Genomic DNA, 16,865 nt, shown 5'->3' with positions numbered 1-16,865 from the left:
AGTTTCTTTCTCTTGATATCAGAAAAGTTTACATGATGGAAATACCAAGGAGCATTTGTATAACGTTGTTTATCCTTCACTTTTGTAAAACATAGTACAGTAATTTGTTTATGTAGCCACATAAACGCCACCTTTGACAGCCATTTGATTCAATACGCTCAGCTTTCCGCCTGGTGTAAATCAGCTACAGAGTGGACCTGGAGCATTCACTCTGTTAGCTCGCTGCATCATACGCACTTCACATGAGCACTGATTCACTTAGGCTGTCACAGACGGCTTTGGACTGTACCTGCTGGCAGTACTTACTTAACTTATGCGCTGGCGTATCCATATATTACAGTGACGAATATGTGTTGTATTAAGTTATGTTACCTTCCCGGTAAATAATAAAATTTAGCCACACTCACATAATAATGTTTTAGTCATTGCGATCCAAATAGAATTCACTGAAAACTTAATTCATCATCATTATCATCGTCATTGTGTCAAAAATTTAAAACCGAATATTTGTACACGTTAACAGATTACACTTTGGCAATAGTAAGAAGTATATATCTACATCTACGTGGTTACTCTGCTAGTCACAGTTAAGTGCCTGGCAGAGGGTTCAATGAACCACCTTCAAGCTGTCTCTCTACCGTTCCACTATAGAACGGTGCGCGGGAAAAACGAGATCTTAAATTTTTCTGTGCGAGCCCAGATTTCTCATATTTTATCGTGATGATCATTTCTCCATATGTATGTGGGTGCCAACAGATGTTATCGTAATCGGAGGGAAAACTGGTGATGAAATTTCATGAGAAGATCCCATCGCAAGGAAAAACGCGTTTTTGAAGGACATCATCTTTACACACTATTTCAATTTCGGCCTTAGGCCCTTATCAAGTGCTAACATTACGGCTTTAAGCCATGTCAACGTAATCTAAGCTGACACATTAGTATGTCGTTGTCAGCCCTGTTAAATACATTCGTGTCGTTGTTACCCAGTGCGGACAAACGTATTCAAACATCGTAAAATCAACATAATTTGCAAATGCACATGTTCGTTAACCTGTCTCTAGTCACACACGCATTAGACCACAGCTACAGACCGTTTTAGGATCTGTGTATACTGCTTCATTAAATGACAGTAGTCTGTTACTCATCGTTGAAAAGTTCCTGGCTCCTCTGTGTTATTTTCAGAAAGTTAAAACATTTATTTTCACTTTAAAAATCAGATATCTCGGTATCTGACTGGACAGAAAACTTACAAGTAGGGACCACATAGCCAACACGTTGCCAATAGAGCACACGCGAGGCTCAGACAATTATACCTAATGCTGAACAGGGAAAGTACACTGAATAGGAGGGTGTCGAGGTCCATATACAGGACACTGATTAGACCTCTGATGACGTACGCAGGACCCGTATGGAGATACGCAGCTCTTACACACCAGCGCCGCCTGCAGATTATTAGCAACGCTCCACGGTATACACGCATCGTGGATCTTCACAATGATTATTGCCTTTAAACCCTCAAAGAAGTATTCAAAAACACGGCACACGACTATACAGAAACTCGAGACACTTCAACAATCCTTTCATCACTACTCTGGAAACCATGATCACAAGCATATATAAAAGCATAAACGGTCAAAGAATATACTTACTAGGGCAAAACCAACTATGGCGAGCTCAACATACACCCACAAACGACAATATCGGGAAGCCCCTGCATATCAGCAACGTTGCCTGAATACGCCAGCTGCTTTTAAAGCCGACCAGCAGGCTACAGCAGGGAAACCGACGAGCTTACACATTGACGCACAAATAAACCTCCAGCATTATCTACACTGTGTATCTGATTTATGACCTATCGGACATAAAACTATGACGAACGCAACTGTTACCGGTATGCTGACGCTGACCGAGACATCACCACCGGCACCCAGAAGCAGCCGCCGAGTAACACCACCGCACAACGACAAAGGTATCAACCTGCGTGATACCCACTACTAACGAAGCTAGCCTTGCATGACCTGTCGCATGTGTTGGCTACCATGCCGGTGTGGGCGTCGGGGTGGGTCCACCTCTATTAAAAAAAATCACTTTCGACGAGCTGTGTTGTGGGTTAGTAGATTGAAGGTTTAATGACGTACATTCACCATCGCTTTCTGGCTGTTTCCAGAAATAGTTTTCAGACCCTTATAGAGGACAGTTATATCCAAAAATAGCACAAAAGAACTATTTAACAATTCAGATTATGAAATCAAAGAACAAACCAAATGTTTCGGTAATTTTAACCGCCGCTCCAAGAGTCGAATATCCTCCTTATCGAGGTAGGTTGCGAACGAACAGGCAATATATGCCCTTGTGTTACTTTGTTCAGAGATAGCTTTGTGATCACATTGTGTACGCAGATTCGCCCCGCACCGCCACGCTAGGACAGTGATGAGTACAATCTGGCAACATTAGTTCTTCTCAGAATCTCCAGCTGTGCTACGTACATGGAGATGCTGCACGTAGAATTGATTACTGGCCTGAAGAGACGATGTGTTGTCATTCATGTTCCCAGTGTTTTCTTGGGGTACTCCAATTCTCACACAGCTCTCCTTTCTGCCACGTCAAGGGAAGCCGCAAGAATGGTCGCCGTTCAGATCGTCCCTGAAGCCCCAGACTGTCCGTGTGGATACTTATTTGCTCTAAATTTCCTACCTCAGGGTATTTGACATGTCTGTATAACCCATCAGAGCCGAGCGAAACAAATGTCTGGCCTCTCGTGTGCTAGACCCGTGGGGCTGCTGATATCCTGTAAGTAGAAATCCTGATATCGCTGACTCAGTTTTGCTTAGTTGTACGCCGTTTGAAGTTTTGCATAGACTGGCAACGTAACACTAGCGTTTCTGATCGCTTAAGAGAGGGTGCTGCTAGGGGTAAGCGGAACTGTCTCTCTGCAGTATTCATCACTTAATAGCTTTCCACTGATACACATGTTTCATTTGGGCCACTATTTGTAGATGTTGTAAGAGTAGAAATGTTAGTCTTAACGAAACATCAGCTAAATAATGTTTCTCACAAAAACTACTTCTCCATTCTCTCCTGAAAAAGGGAAATGTGTAACGGAACAGAGATGTACAGGAAGAAGTACAAAGTCAGCTATATTTTTTATTTCTTACACACTCATGATGACCTAAGCGTTGAAAGAGATAGGGCTTGAAGATGGTTGACTGCGTGTTTCACTTGTCTTCTATCCCATTAACCACCATAAGAAGCTGCTAGAGATGAGTGTACGTTGAAATTGATCAGCAAAACTCCGACAACAGTGATGCCAAATCATTGCTTTTCTGCGTTATTGAAATGGAATATACAACGAGGCTGTATTTACTTGTACCTCAGAAGTCTTGAAGAGAAATTGGTCTTATGCAAGGGATATTAGTGTGGTTATTCTGACCTAGAGTGAGAGCAGGCAGTACAGTCTTCATCTTTATTACATGTTCATAGTTTCTAAACTCCCTGCAATTTGGTGATCATTCATGTCATCGTATCGGCTAGAATGAAAATTTAAGGTAAAACCCTAGTGAATGTTCAGCATTTCAGTCCCTCACTCATGCTGTAACGATTCTAGGACTGATAGTACTGGGATCGAGAGGTGAGCATCACAGTTTTATCATTTCGTTGTATCATTATAACAACCAAACAAGTTCTCCACTGTGAGGAACTATCTCAACATTAACCTGGGAGTTTATTACGACGGAAACCCCAAAAGTAAGGTTCCTATTTTTATATAAGTACATAGACCTGTTTATTTCTAAAATGGTTTACATCAGTTTACAGCTTTAACATTTAGCTATTTTTCGACATAATCACCATTTCTGTTGATGAATTTTTGTAGACGCTGTGACGGTTTTTGCATGCCCATGTCATACCAGCTCGCCGCTATGCTGTTCGGAAAGTTATGAACCTCTTATTTCACCTCGTCGTTGGAGGTGAATCGCTGGGACCACAATTGACGCTGACAGATACTGTGAGACTCTGAAAAAACTCAAACGGGCAATTCAGAACCGTATAAGAGGAATGTTGAGCTAGGGCATACACAATCTCCATGTCAATTCTCACCCACAAATCGCTCGACAAACCGTTGGTCTCTTGCAACAGTTTCAGTGGAACATAATCACCCACCCACCTAGTCCTGACTTGGCGCCCTGTGACTATCGCCTGTTCCTTAGGTTAAAAGAACATTTGGCCAGAAAGCGATTCAGCTCCGACGACGAGGTGAAAGAAGAGGTTCATAACTTTCTAAACAGCATGGCGGGGAGCTGGTATGACATGGGCATACAAAAACTGCCACAGCGTCTACAAAAATGCATCGACAGAAATGGTGATTATGTCGAAAAATAGCCTAATGTTCCAACTGTAAACTGATGTAAACCATTGCAGAAAGAAACAGGTCTATGTTCAAAATGGTTCAAATGGCTCCGAGCACTGTGGGACTTAACATCTGAGGTTATTAGTCCCCTAGAACTTAGAACTACTTAAACCTAACGAACCTAAGGACATCACACACATCCCTGCCCGAGCTAGGATTCGAACCTGACACCGTAGCGGTCTAGCGGTTTCAAACTGAAGCGCCTAGAACCGGTCGGCCACGCCGGCCGGCAGATCTATGTACTTATAAAAAATAGGAGACCTTACTTTTGGGATTACCCTCGTAGTAACTGAGAAACAAAGCCATACGCATAAAAATGAAAGCTCTTAAACGTTTGCCAACCCTGGCACAGATAAATAAAGAAATTTCTAATAATAAACGCAATAGTTTTAAATCAATAAATGTAATTAAAGGTTAATAAACTTTAGCGAGGACTGGATCTGGAGAGCACTGATTCACTACAGCCGAATAAGAAATGAATTCGGGAGTCAATGTGTAGCAGCAAGTGATAATGTTTGAAAACGTCAAAACATGCTTTAAAGAATAGTTGAAGCTTTCTTAGACACTTCAATAAATATCGGCCACTGACACCAGTGTCTCCTGTTGGATTACAAAATTTTCTAACTTCACTTTCTCATAAATCACAAAACATGGAAAGCAGTTGGTTTACCTTCTTTTTTAACACTATATCTGTAAGTTAGAATGTTACAGTGAAACTGCTTCCAAGCCATGCAACAACAACAACAACAACAAAAAAAGAAAATGGTGCAAATGGCTCTGAGCATTATGGGACTTAACATCTGAGGTCATTACTCCCCTAGAACTTAGAACTACTTAAACCTAACTAACCTAAGGACATCACACACATCCATGCCCGAGGCAGGATTCGAACCTCACGCAACAACAATTTTCCCTCGATACAAGGTATACAGGTGGTTGCTTCTCAGAAACAAGTGCCTTGTGAACTCAATACATGGGCCCTCTAGCCTTCGGAACCGGACGCAAAGCCAGCACCGTTGTCCAAGCTCGAGCGATGTAGCAAAGTTGGTCGGTTCGCAGAAGATATTCCGCCGCTGTGAGTGCAGTCCTCGTCGTCCATTCCGCGAAGCGACCTCCCGGCACTTGCGGCCACCGTGTGCATTATTCCGACTGGGCTACAATTCAGATCCTCGAATACTGCTGACGTAAATAAAATATCACACATTCAGCTGTTTATTTGTGAGCATCGACCCCGGAGGGAGGTAGTCCTAATGCCCTTCCGGGAATCCAGATTTATATTGTCAGTGGTTTCCTCGAACCAGCAAAAGAGGACCTCAAAATGATTCCTTTGAAAAAGCACAACTAATTTTCTTCTCTAAAATTCTCCAGTTCGAGGCTGTACTGCGTCTGAAACGACCTAGCAATCGACAGGTTGCTAAATCCTGAATTTTCATTTTTGTCTTCGTCATACGGTACCTACTCTCAGTTTTTAATCAAGCGTGGAATTGAGTTGGGTATTCGTCAGTAGAGAAAGCGTTGTTTCAGACTTCAAATAAGTCTTGATGAAAAAGGTGTCGTGTGGCATACCAATTGCGTCATTGGAACTGGAACGTCGTATTTGTTGACAATAATACGGCAGGAAGCAGCAGGGCCAAACATACACAGCTTATGATGAACAATGGTTATTAGCTTGCACAATTCAAATATAATAAAACTTAAATTTTACCTCACATGAGCACAGTAAACATTTTTCTGAAACCCCTGTTGAAATCTGCATAACAAATGCAGAAAACAGTAAGAAAATTTCTGTTGGCGTGAGTACTTAATACAATCAAAACTTGCCAAACTCTGAAGCCGCAAGACTATTTTGTACAAAGATTTCTCTTTAGAATATAAATTCATACCAACGTATAACATTAAGGCTTTAATATAAGGCACTCAAATAACAATCAGGCAATTTCCAAAACTTCAACGCTCGACAATGAAGACGTCGGGCACACGAACTTCTAAGGAATAATCCAGTTGATGCCAGTACAAGTAGGCACTAATTAAATAACAAACAATTAAAAAACGGCACCTCGGCATCTAAACATACCCTAAGAACATATGCACACGAAACCCTCCTTTATAAGAACTAAACTTCACAGTCAGCATACAAGGTACAAATATGATAAAAATGGCAGATTATACAGAATTACTAAGGTGGAGCCTCCAGCAATCTAATAAAGTACTAATTAGAAAGTGAACCAGTTTTACAGGTTTACATTCATATTTCGAGCGAAACGTGCGTCCGCCAAGGCGGCGGAGGAACGAGCTACAAAACTTAAGGACCTGACTGAGCCAGAAACAAAGAGAACAGCAATACGTAACTTAAGGACGAGGTTGAGACAGAAGGTCACGAACCTGGAGCCCGGTCTAACGAAACACAGTTCTGCCAACACCGACTCAAAGGAAGGCCTCGGCGCTTGTTGGTGACGTCACGTCAACTAGGCACGGCGAACGCCAGGTCTGTTGCAGGCAGAAACGCCTGGGCGTGCTTATCACTATAAATCTCTTATTTTTGAAAAAATGTTTGGTATTGTTTTGGATCCGGCAGTTTTATTTAGATGAAAGATTTTCTTACTATCGTAAAGCTACAAATGAAGATCATAGTTCTGTATTACTGAATCCTGTCGAAAAAACGTAGATCAATATGAGAAGATGCTTTGACCCATTGCAAGCCTCGGAAATTTTATATTCAAGTAACTATATTTACTCGATCCATTTTGCTATAGAAACTTACCCCAACCCCCTTACAATGAACTCGTTTCTTTTATTTATTTATTTATTTATTTTCGTTTGACATCGTCGCTGGAAATGTGAACTAATTTACATGTGTAAATGTCCAGCTGTTTCCGGTCATTAGATTACAGTCGTTTTCAACGAAAGGAATTCTAAACAGGAAACAAAATAGTTTCATACATCGAAAATACTGCTGGGCTTAAACTTTTGTAAACATGCACGTCAGAAAAGATACATATTTCCCTCTTGCAACTGAAAGGAGAAACTTTAGAAGATAAAAAAGTATTATTTGATGAAACAAATATCTCTCTCTTGCCTCTTCTTCTGTCCCCCACCCCCTCCCCCAACGTGTACAATCGCAAGATATTTCATTAACATTCAGTGCTCCTTACCCCATAGTCAACCAAGATACCTAAAGAAGAGCACTAATATGTTCACAGTTTCTTGTAAAAGCAACCCAGTACAAACGTAACCACCTCAGATTTACAAATAAGGTAAAGAAGTACGAATTCTGTTGCTGCAGGACCATGAAGTTGTTTTTGTATATCAGTCTTTAAAACAGGTGGAAATTTAAGTTCAGGAGTACATTATATGTTAAGAAGTGTAATGAATTGCACAATTAATTGATTGCAGAATTCTCTCAGAACAATTTTTCACATTTTCCTATGTCATACAGGAAGACACCACCATTATGAGTATGCTTGCAACACACCTGGCGTTCTCCGTGCCTAGCTGACGTGACTTCACGAACAAGCGCCGAAGCGTTCCTTTGAGTCGGTGTTGGTTCTGCTCGCAACGGCCAAGTCATCAAGCCCCGGTGCGCCGTCCCACCGTACCAGACGAAATACACTGCGCTGCACACAACTGAAACATAAATCAACTAAAACAGCACACTTTCAATTGAACATTCGCATTACGTAGAAGAATAAAACATAAAATCAAAACAAGAAGGCTCGCCCAAATATTCTTTTTAAATTTAAATTTTAATAATGAACAGCCTCAGTTGCACCGTTTACCTATTATTACTTAGGTTTCAGTAGGGATAACCCAGCCTTCTTCAGAATAACACTGTCTACTGTTTCTCCATAACGGACATCGTCAACCTAAAACTACAAATCCATAAATTATGGTCAAACTGTAAAACGTATCTGGTACTGCCTCGGTCCCACTTCGCGACTGCGATGCGGTAGCCACTAGGGCACCGAGTTAAGTTATAGGTAAACGGTGCAACTGAGGCTGCTCATTATTAAAATTTAAATTAATATTTATACGGTTGATGACAGGGCCGTGAAATGTTGAAGATATTTAATTTTTTTTTTAACTCAACACTTATTCACTTAAACACTTTAGTACACTTGTGAATAAGATTGTTCCTTGAAAGGTAATGGCAATAGCTGAGTATTGCTTTAAAGGAGCAAGAGCCCGCCAAAATTACACTTTCATAGAATCTAATCTAGTTTCACGAGACAACATCGTCGTTCGTTAAGGTGCAAATTTTGGTATTTAATGGTGAAGATTATAAAAATTTTAGGTATACAATCACTCAATAATAAGGCACTCATAGGGTTTCCTTACATACAGCTGCAGGTCCTTCCTCAAGTGGTAGGAAACTAAGATGGAAAGCCAAGCCCCGTTATATGGCATGTGTGACATAACCTTGACATATCAGACTCGTCACTGTAGACAACATAAGTAAATCATTAGCAAATATATATAAGCACACAACTGCGCCTGTTGAAATCAAACACACCATATGCCCAGGAGAACGGATAATGCCAGCCGACGCTCCGCTAGCTCTTCTTCTCAACATGCGCTATGTGGCGAGAAATTCAAACACCACGCCTCGTGCCGGAACCCAGAACCTTTCCGCCGTCTCCAGGCGCACCACGAGCAATGAGTATGCGCACCAAGTAAGGGCCAACCTCCCGACCGTGCTGCAACCGCAACCAGCCGACAACACAGTGAAAGCTGCTGCCTCGACGCTGCAGACTTAAATAGCCGAATCCGCGATGAACAACTGACTCGTGGCCGACCAGTGCGAAATAGATGGCAAAGATGACATTACAAGAAAGGGTATTGGCGCCAGTCGCGCGAGGTATCAGGAACACTACGGTAGATCGTTAACATTCATTTTTCGGTAATAGGACTTGAGCTGTGGTAAAGATTGCTGCTTCGAAGAGCGCGCTGCAGTGCGTAGCGTGAAGCAGTCGCCCTCCGTTTCTGGCGGTGGCGCGGCTGAGGCAATCGCAGCTTTGGTGTCTCCCTCTGGTGGGAAAGGGGAAAGGTTGCCTGTTCAGGTGCATTTAAGTGGCGCTATGAGCTCGCCAGTCATCTCCGGAGGTACCTCGCCACGAGTATCGCCCTTCGATTCGTGATTTCTGTCACTAATCGAAGCGTTAAGTTTGCAGGTGCCAGCCAACCAGCCAGCCAGCCAGCCGCAGCAGCAGCCCGACCTGACAGCAGCAGTCCAGCCAGCAGCAGCAGCGGCAGCGGCAGCGGCGGTCCGGTCCGCGGCAGCAGCAGCTGCGGCGATCTTGCCAGCCAGCCAGCGTTCCTACTAGCGGTCGCCTCCCGCCAGCGCCAGCAGCGTGGGACTTTCGCCCCGGTTGTCGTCCGCTCTTCGTCCGTTTCCGTCCGTCTTCGTCCGTCTCCTGTCTTCCTCTATTAGTTCCTATTTGTCATCATGTCAGCCCACACCACCACTACCACTACCACCACCACCGCAATAGTTCATACTTCCCCCTCCGCCGCCACCAGCACCATTACATGGTGTGCCCAGTCAACACCCCCTCCTTCCATCCCTCCTCTTCTTACGCTCCCTTCACCATCGCTCTTCGTCACCCCCTCCACCGCTTCTTCCTCCCGCATCTCCACCTCTGATCCTTTTCTCCCCACTCCCCCAGCCTGTCACTGCAGCTCCCGCTAGGGTGGTGGCCCTATGGGCCACTGCCCATGCCCAGCTCTCACCCTCGCCTTCGCCATCATCATCATATCCGTCATCGCCATCGCCATCGCCTTCACCATCTCCGGGTCAGGATCCTGTGTCCACGCTGGGACTTGCCACTTCCCGCCACCTCCCTGTTGCTCCCGTCCCACATGTCACCACTCGCCCTTCCGTTGCCCTCAAACGACCTAGTGGCACCACCACCTCCTCAGTTCCCAAAAAGGCCCCACCCCATCCTCCTTCCTCCCACCCCCCCCACCCCAGGATGCCATGGATGTCTCCCCACCTGGCCATGCTCCCTCCGCCTCCTGTTCCTCTTCCCCCCCTCTTCCTACAAATACCTCCTCTCTCATCCCAATCCTTCCCTCCTCAAGGCCCGGAACCTCTCCCTCCTCCTCCATGAACACTTCCCTGGAGCCCCCATCTCCCTCCCCACTCCCTGAAGAGACTGTTCTCATCTCCTCCCCAAGCCCCAGAGCCTCCATCTCCCTCCTCACTCCCTGAAGAGACTCTGTTCTCATCTCCTCCCCAAGCCCCACCCTTCATACTGACATCCTTTCCCAAATCCCAATCACCGGGTTTGGCCCCAATACCTTCCTCACCCCTGCTCCTTCCCCGTCTCCTACCCACCAACGCCAACACCCGTGTCGCCTGCCGACCCTCACTGCCATGATCACTCAGCTTAGTCTGACGATCACAGGGGAGCTCAAGGCGTATCCCTCGTTGGAGGTCGGAGCGATCCGCCGCATTTTTAAGCCGGCCCCACCCACCTTATCCGGATTTTTTCAGAAGACACCCCCTCCATTGACCGCCTCCTGAAGAAGGGTGCCCTCCTCTTCAACCAAAGCTACAAAGTCGACCCCTACCGTTCCCCTTCTCAATCCCTCTGCTGCCAGAGGTGTCTGTGCTACAATGCGCACACAACATGTGAGTGCCTTGAGGTCCCCACCTGCCCACACTGTATGCAAGCACATTTCCTCCAGAAGTGCTCTAACCTTCAGTCCCCTCCCTCCTGTAATACCTGTAATCTCCGGCATCCCAAAAATGTAAAGCCCGACCCCATCCGACGTCTCCTGAACTCACCGTCCTTGTCCACCCTCTGAATGCTCCCACCCCGCCAGGCAATTCCCTTCGCCCCCCCCCCCCCCCGCTCCCCACTGACATCATCAGGTTCCTCACCAACGTTCTACAGAATGTCCACCCTTTCCATTACCCTCACTCCCTCCAGCAGATATCCATCGCCGCCCATTCTGCCTTCCACCTTAAAATGTATGCCACCTACTCTCACAACCAGGCCCATTACATAATCTCCTTTCTCGAGACCCTCATCTAAAACCCTGTCATGGCACAACAGCACTGTATCCTGTTCAACAACATCCGTTCCCTTCCCACCAACAAGAACCTCTTCATGCACACCCTCGTCACCCACCACATGGATGCCTTCCTCCTCAATGAAACCATTCTTCAGCCCCACCACACCCTTCACACCTTGCCCTACCTCCTTCATCGCTCCAACAATCACTTGCCGATAGCGCGTGGCAGAGTAGCCACTGGTCACCACCACCAGATCCCAGTTCGGCTTGAAGCTCTCCTTCCCGCCGCCACAGAACACCTGATGCTTAGTCTCTTCTTGCCTGGCCTTACCATCACCTGCGCCACCACCTATGTCCGCCCTAACGCCCCTATTCCTTTTGACTTCCTCTCCCACATTGACTGTACCTTCTCCTCCTACATGGTCGCTGCCAAACTCAACACGCATAGTAATTCCGCCACCCAGTTTTGGTGGTGGCAATGGTTCCTCTCCTCCCTTCAAGGCAACCTTGTCCCCATTCCCCAGCACACCTGCCCTGAGTCCAACACCACTCCTGATGTCGTCCTCTCCTCCCCTAAACTCCTTGGCCGCATAATGACGGATGTCCTGGACCCCATTGGTAGTGACCATTTCCCTGTTCTCCTCACTGTCGTCGCCCCCACCCCAAATCCCATCATGACCCTCCCCCTAAGTACATCCACGATTATTCCTACACCAACTGGAATGCCTACCGGGATATCCTATCCACCCAGGTCGATGGCCACCCCTTCACCTATCGCCACCCTGATGATATTACCCATGCCGACTCCTTTCTCCAGCAGACCTAGTCTGAGGCTGTGGAGGCCCACGTCCCTTCTGTCGCCATCCACCCCCAACGTCCTACCTTACCCCCACAGGCCATCCTCCTCCTCTGTGAATCCTGCCGTCTCTACCATGCATTCCTCCGGACGCGTGACCCGGACACACTACGACGCCACCAGCAACTCCAGAGACACATCCGTAACTTGCTCATGGCTAAGAAACGCTGGGACTGACGACAGACATGCACCCGTTTGAACGCTACCCTTCCTATCAACTTGTCCAAGTACTGGTCAGTCTTCCGCCGCCTTACCAGATCTAACCCCCCCCCACCCTACTATCCTCTCCTTCATGACAACCAACCCTTCCCTGACAACATTAGTAAGGCCAATCACTTTGCCTCCTACCTCTACAATGTCTTTACCATCCCTGACGATCCCCAGTTCGATTACTCCCTCTTCCAAGATGCCTGTGATCGAACTGACACCTCTGTCCCTCCCCTTGCACCTGGTTTCCAGTACTTGGACAACATTGCACACACAGAACACAATGCACCTATCACTACACAGAATCTCATCGCTACACTCCGCACAATACGCAACACCACTCCTGGTCACGATCATGTCATCAGTCGCCACCTTCGTGAAGCTCCTGCCTCTTTCCTCTCCACCCTGGCCAGGCTCTACAATGTAATCCTCTCCACCGGCTACTACCCCAACCTGTGGAAAACCTCCCGTATCCTGATGTTCATTAAACCCGGTAAACTGCCATCCACTGTCTCCTCCTACCATCCCATCAGCCTTACCTCAGTCTTCAGCAAGGTCATGGAATCCATCCTCACCTGACACATACACCAGCATCTCCGACAGCACCACCTCCTTCCCATTACCCAGCGTGGCTTCCAGCTGTGCTTCTCTTCCAATGACCTTCTCCTTTACCTTACTCATCTCCTCTCCAAACAGCTTAATTCCTGTCGCTCAACTTTCTTCCTCTACCTTGACCTTGAACGAGCCTATGACCGTGTGTGGCATTCCAGTCTTCTCTTCAAGCTCCAAACCTTCGCCCTACCTATTAACTACGTCCCAATGTCCTTCCTACATCACCATCCACAACACGGACTCCTACACCTTTTTCCCCTCCGCCGGTGTGCCCCAGGGTTCCGTCCTTTCCCCTCTTCTGTACCTCTTGTAAACGGCGGACATGCCGCTGCCTTCATCCCCCATCCACCTTCTCCAGTACACCGATGACACCGCCTTCCTTGCCATTGCCCCGACCCTGCAATGCTCCCAACACCTTCTTCAATCCCATCTTGACCGGTTCACTGCTTGGTGCAACCAGTGGTTGCTTAAGGTCAATCCTTCCAAAACCCAGGCGATCACTGTAGACAAAACCACCCCTTCCTTCCGCCTCCTCGATTTCTACATCACTATCTATGGCCGTCCAATCGCCCTCACCCCTACCCTTAAGTACCTTGGTGTCACCCTCGACCGTCACCTCTCCTTGACCCCCCACCTCTGGACGATCCAAGCCAAGGCACGCTCTCGACTCTGTCTCCTCGAGCTCCTTTCTTACTGTACTTGGAGTCTGGACCCCTCCACCATCCTCCATACCTATAAATCCCTCATTAGCCCTATCCTTTCCTACGGCCACCCTGCCTGGATCTCCACTCTCCCTATATTTTACAAATCCCTTCTGATCCTACAATGGCATGCTCTTTGCCTCGCCTATCGCATCTGTCTCCCCTCCCCCACATGGATACAGAACAACCTTATTCCCTTCCCCCACCTCCTCCTTTTCCTCGAACGGATGTGGTTCCTCTACACCTCCCATAAACTCGATCCTCCTCACCCACTGGTCTCTCCCCTCCTCTCCCGCCCCTGTCCGCTGCTGCGCCTATACTTCCACATCCCACCTGCTCTCCATCTCCCCACTCTCCACACCCTCTCCCAAGGTGGCTTCCGCCAGCTCCCCCTCCTGATGATGCCCTCCTCCCCTCCATCCACCCCTCCTACCATTTTGATACACCCTCCCTCTTCCTGTGTTTGTTCCTTTGGGCACTCTCTCTCTCCCTTCTCTCCCCCTTCCCTCTCTCCTCCCTTTCTCCCCACTCCTCCCCTGGGCTTCCTCTACCCCCACACCTCCATTCCTCCTCCCATCTCATCTGCCATTGGCATCTTTGCTCTTCCCTCTCCCAAACCCTCCCCCTTCTACCCCTCTTGGCAGGTCCCCAGACTCGCACACGTTACGTGGACATTCACGCGCCAGAGATCATCGCCATCCGTTTCTCGTGCGTGTGCTATCGTGTTTGTGTTTAGTGTTCGCCGTCACGCTCCAACGTTCACCTGTGCCGTCTAAATCATCAGTGTCTGTGCGCCGTGCCGACAGTTTTTCGTGTGTTTCTCGTCGTGTGTGAACGGATTCGTGTTTTTTGTATTCTGAGTCTATTGTTTTTTGCCCGCTAACTTGTTCAATCTCTTATGTGTCTTCTTTATGTTTTCTCATTGTTAACTCTGAGCCTGAAGAGCAGCTTAAGATGCTGCTGCCAGCATACCTGGTGTACAGGTGTTGAAATAACAATAAAAGAAAAAAAAAAAACTCGCCAGTCGGTCTGCTATGTCGTTTAGATCGGGAACGGCAGGTATTACTTCTGCTTCACGCGATGACTTACCCAGGAGTAGATATACATTCATATAACTATTTGATAATTATGAAGAACAGTTTGGAGTTCAAAAGAATCGTCCTGAAGGATGTAAGTGGAATGAAGTGAGATAATGGAGTACTGGTGAATAACTTGCGTCTGCAGTTCTGTAAGGCTGTAAGTACAGCCAAAATGAATACCACAATACAGTTCAGTTGAAGAGCAATGGTTACCTCTAAAAACATCAGTCACTGAAGATGGATAGTCAGTGTCTGTCTGTCGTCCGGAGTGCTAGTATGTGTTAGGCCGCAAGTCTGCTCGAGTTTGTTCAGGCAATGGTCATTGGCGGTTGGATCGATCGGTCGGTCAGTAGCGCACGGGGACACAAGATGACTTGTCCGTCTTGAGCATCGGCGAATGTGAGGTCGCCACGTCAGTCCAGTGGGCCGCGCGGCCGACACGAGAGCAACAGGAGCCAACTCACGACATCGGTCTGCCTTGTGCGAGCTGCGACGCCTTGAGACGGGAGATCGGCGCGCCCTCCTGCGTCCATTAAAGCTGTTGGCAGCAGACGATTCGGGAGAGTGTTTTGGGGGTGCTGCGCCAGGTCTTCGCCAGACATCGCAGTTTATTAGAAGTTAAGTGATTCGTTATATGTTGTTTTATTTACTTGTTGAATTCTACTTGTTTTCTTGGTCAGTCTCTCGTCCCCAGCTTGTTCGTCTGTCTCCCGTCCGCAGTTGTTAGGGAGTCAGTGCCTGTCTGTCTTTCTGTCGGTCTGCCGTACGTTAATAGCTGCCTCTGTCATGTTTGTCGGATTCGGTGTTAACGAATTTATTGCTTGAAGTGTAGCGGCCGAATTCCTGAAATATGTTTTTATCTTGCCTATCATCTTGAGAGGCGGTATGTGTGTAATGTAGAGCATGTTTGTATATTTTATGTAAGACTGCATTTCATGGGTTTTTATTTAAATGGTCATTTTAGTATATAAAGTTGCCACCCTTTTCTTTTTTTTTTCTTTTTTTTTAAAATCAAGTTGCACCTTCGGTGGCTAGTTAATTTTTTTAATGTTAGTGTTTTGTACTATTTCCATCCCTCCTACGGGGTGCAGAGTTTATGTGTTTGTGTGAGTTGTTAAATTTTTGGTTTAAAGTAATCTGGTGGTTGCAGATTTGCACCAGTGTAGTCTTTTAGAGGTTGTTGTGAGCGGTCGTGACTGTGGCCGTGTCAAAAGGCAGCGGAAAGCTTCTGTGCCCGAAAGCTCATACTGTCAATATTTGTTCTTTCTGCCTCTGAATAAAATTGTAACTTGTTATTTTGAGGATGCTTTCTGATTATAACTTTAAATCTGTTTAAAAAAATGGGCTTTTAGGAATACAATTTCCATTTGTTGAAAGAAATTTAATTTGTTTTCATCAGTTACCCACTGGCAACTACTTCCACACTCACGTAGGATGATTAAATGTGTTAATGTTCTTGATGAATCGCTAGTAAATGAAGTAAATTCTTAAGAAAAGGTTTTGGAAGTAAATTCGCGGTTCAGGACTAAAAAGATTAAAGAGAACAGGGAAGTAGAGGAACATAGAAATTCATTCCAGAGTAGCTTACAAATATTCCACTGCACCACTAACAATGTAAATATAAATGAAGGCACCGTAGAGGAACTCTGGTCAAGCAACAAACATTGAAGAAGTATCTTGTACAGTACTGAGTAGGACGAATTTATGTCACGTAGTAGCCTAACTGTGCAAGTGACAGGACAGTCTCTGTCCATGTCAGTCGGGTTGAGGATGAACAAGGCCCTTAATATTAATCCGTTTAACCGTGGAAGCACTAAGCATCGAACATTCCATTTCTGACATCGCTTAGTCTTTTGTTACTTGAACGTGTTGCAGTGAGAAGGTTGGGTCAGGAGTATCTCGACCAGGCAGAATCACTTCTACCAATCAACTACCGTCTGCAGCAGTAGCTAGGCGGATAATGGGATATGTTACTGGCGTACTCATGT

Source organism: Schistocerca americana, chromosome 4, assembly GCF_021461395.2.
Source record: "Schistocerca americana isolate TAMUIC-IGC-003095 chromosome 4, iqSchAmer2.1, whole genome shotgun sequence".
In the NCBI taxonomy this organism is placed as follows: Eukaryota; Metazoa; Arthropoda; class Insecta; order Orthoptera; family Acrididae; genus Schistocerca; species Schistocerca americana.
The sequence above is the reverse complement of the archived record's forward strand: the minus strand, read 5'-3'. Positions refer to the sequence as shown.